Source organism: Orycteropus afer, unplaced genomic scaffold, assembly GCF_000298275.1.
Source record: "Orycteropus afer afer isolate SDZICR_OR568_19922 unplaced genomic scaffold, OryAfe1.0 scaffold00391, whole genome shotgun sequence".
Lineage (NCBI taxonomy): Eukaryota > Metazoa > Chordata > Mammalia > Tubulidentata > Orycteropodidae > Orycteropus > Orycteropus afer.
The window spans coordinates 2,473,196-2,477,043 of record NW_006921978.1 but is presented as its reverse complement, the minus strand read 5'-3'; positions in this window follow the sequence as shown (position 1 = coordinate 2,477,043).

Genomic DNA, 3,848 nt, shown 5'->3' with positions numbered 1-3,848 from the left:
AATTGCTTTGATGAGAATTTCTATGTAAAAAACTTAAAAGAAACAAAGATAGGAGGAAGTAAAATTATAATAAAACCACATTTTGGCCATGGAAATTCTGAGAGAGATAAAAACAAGCAGACAAGAAAGTTCTACAAGGAGCCACAAGGACTGTAAATAAGAACTGATGGTAATTTTAATATCAAAAAAGGAACTAATTTAATTGGTACTAGAATTATAATTATTGTGAAAAGATACATAATTTTGCTTTTGTGTTTGATAAATATAATAGAAAATAAATTAAAGTGTTTGATAAATTCAATTAGGCATTTTTTTTTTCCAGTGATAATGTAACAACAGCTTGATTACCTTAGCACAGGTCATTATTTTTTCCAAATGAAATTGGCTTGAATAAAGGAATAAGTTAAACAATTATCATTAGTGATAAAACAAACATGCAACTTTTAAGATAACCAATATACAACTCAAGATTAATTTAATACTAAGTGGAAAAAAAAATCTTTATACTGACTATAACCCATATTATAAATTATTTGCAAATATTTGGTATATTTTCATTAACTATAGAACTCACAGATTGACTCTCATATATATTTGGAAAAAAAAAAAAGTAGCATATTATGTCTTCTCTAGAAACTCAGACGAATATGGTAACATAATCCCCTATATGTTATAGATCAGACTAACAAAATTGGACCTGACAAACGTCTCTAAAGAGCCAAAGTCATTTTTGATGAAAACATAGCTCCCTTTTGCTGGCTGAGAAGGAAATCTGGAACTTTCCTAACATTTGAAAAACTTCCCTATGTACCTGAAATTTTGATCCAGAATTTCTCACAGTTAGAATCGTTCCCCAATGGCTGAAGCACTAGCAGTTTACCTCAATATACTATTTGAATTTTCTGCTTCAGTTTTATACACAGGTAGGTTTTTGTTTGTTTTTAGTACATTTGTTTATATTTATTTAAGTGAACAGTTATTAAAAAAAAATCCTCATTTACTCAAAAACAGTTCAGGACATGAAAATAAAAATTTGTTGTTTCTTTTATGTATAATTTGGCTTCAATGTATGTTTTATCTTTTTCCCTAAAGTACCACTTCAGGGTAAAAATACAAGCTATTAGGTTCGACTCCCTCCCATTCATCCATTAATATGAAAATAATCCATCACTACCACATTTTTTTTTTTATCAGAAGAATAGATAATAGTTTATATGTTCTAACTCACCCTTTTACATAGGTTTCATAGGTTTATTCTTTTCTCTCTTATCCCTCCAAAATTCTCTTCTTATGCTAGCTATTTGCCTCCCATCTAAAAATATATTAATGAACATTTCATGCAAAATATCAAGACCTTACAACTCCATTTTGATATGAACATAGAAAAATACAAAATCATATCACAGTCACAATAGACAAGTACAATCAACATATTGATTTATTTTCAGAGTAAATTTCACTACATGATATTAGGTAATTGAGCTGAAAATCTGATGATAAAGCTGATAAATGATTTCCTTTTAAACATATTAGAGCAAGCCTCCAAAAGTAAAAAATGTAGAGAGATGCTTTGGTTTACTCTCACTGTATCTACCTGGCTCAGACACCTGAGGTCTAGATTTAAAATAGCAAAAATTACCAATTGTGTTTAAATAAAATAATAATATAAAAGCAAGATAAAAAGTGAAAATTATCCTGAAGATTCAGAAAAATAGCATAACTCTGAAAATGGTATAATAGAAAAGACATAAGGGTATTTTTGAAATGTAAGGGTAGGAAGATGTAAAATCTAAAGGAGATACAAAAATCTTATGGAGAAATGAGAGTATATGAAAAGGCATCAGAATAAGATGAACAAAGGCAAAATTAAAAGACAGTGATGGAAATTACAGAGTTGACTTGGGGAAAAAACTTAATCATCAAAAAAATATAAGAAGAGTTCCAAAGAAAAATAAAAGATGAATATGAAAGGGTGGTTCTCCAGATTTGAGCTATAATGAAGATCTGAAAATTTGATTTTCCTTTCCAGAGAGAAAAGATGGAAATTATAAGGAACAAAAAATTAGACAACACCACAGATCCTATACACATTAAAAGGAAAATAAAGGGAAAACATTACTAACAACTCAATATTACACCAATAAAGCAGACACCTTAAAATGTAATGGACAAATTATTTGAAAGATGGAAACTACCAAATATTACTCAAAAAGGAATAGTTAATCTGATTAGGTCCACATCTTTTAAGAATATCAAAAGCACAGTTAAAAAATTTCACACACAATAAAATTACAGGGAATCTTCAGTGATTTAAAAAACATTTTTATTTTGATTTCTATGTATATTTACAAAACATATTTGTTTTGCACTCAACAGTGCATACACTTTTTTTTCATGGCATTTATTACAATCTCAACAATAAACAGCTTCCTTCCATCTCCTCCCTGTGATGACCTCTCCCCTGTGTCTTTCTTACTCATGCATTCTGGTCTGTCAAGATTTCCCCCAAGCAAATGCTGCCATTTTGATCTCTCACAGTAAACTGTTCTAAGGGATGCATCTCCCTGGTGTGGGTGTTCTTCTCATATACTTTTTCTATTGTTCTATCATTTGGCTGAGAGCTAATCCCTGAAAGGGAGTCTAAGCCCAGGCCCAAAGGATAACCTGAGCTATAGTCTCAGGGATTTCACTAGTCTTCTTCCAATCAGTAATTCAGGTCATTTTTCTATTTTTGAATTTTATTTAACAATTTTCCTCCTACTCTATCCAGGATCTCCAATTTTGATCCCTTTCTCAGTGGTTGGCATTGCTAGCCAGGTGCCATCTAGTTCTTCTGGTCTCAGGGTCATGAAAGCCCAGGTTCCCATGGTCCATTACTCCCTTAGACTAATTATTTCCATGTGCAAGTATCTTTGATTTTCTTTCCTCTTCTTTACTTCAGATGAGGAGAGACCAATAGTTGCATCTTAGGTGGCTGCTCAAAAGCTTTTAAGACCCCAATCACTACTCGTTAAAGTAAGATATAGATCAATATATTTACGTACTATGTTGTAACAAATGATCTTGATGCCTCCTGATACCATAGTCAGAAGCCTGCAGGCCCAGAGACTTACCCCCTCAAGGTGCTTGGTTGTGGCTAAGGGGGTTGTCCCCATTAGTTTTATAATGTATGTGGATATCATTGTAGCATAAATAGAATATCTGGTGATTTAATTGGTAAATTCTGTTATACCTTTAATAATAATAATAATAAAATCCATTATATGTCCATTTTTTCAGAAAAGAGTAAAGGAGAGAATACTTCCAAACAGTTTTCTGTGGCTAGCATCACCCTTACACCAAAAACAGACAGACATTGGATAGTTCAAGGAAAAAAAAATAAAATAGAATTTTAAAAGTAAAATAAAATAATAAATTTCAGACCACTATCTCATCAATTTTTTAAGCAAATTAATTTGGAAATTTATTTAAAAAATGTTAACATATTATAGTAAAAAATTATCTTAGTAAATCAAGATTGATTTAACATTTGAAAATTAATCAATGTAATTCACAATAACAAAAGAGTAAGAATTATAGAAAACATACTACTATCACAGTAGATGCAAAAATGGTTTTAGCAAAATTCAACAATTTTCATAAAAAAACTAAAAGAAAAATTATCAAAACTGTGTATACTTGTTGTTAGTTTCCGTCGAACTGGTTCCAACTCATAGTGACCCTATGTACAATGTTGTTATGTTGTTATGTGCCGTCGAGTCAAACCCGACTCATAGTGACCCCTCCTTGGGTTTCCGAGGCAGTATCACTACGGAAGTAGGATTGCCCAACCTTCCTTCCGAGGAGTG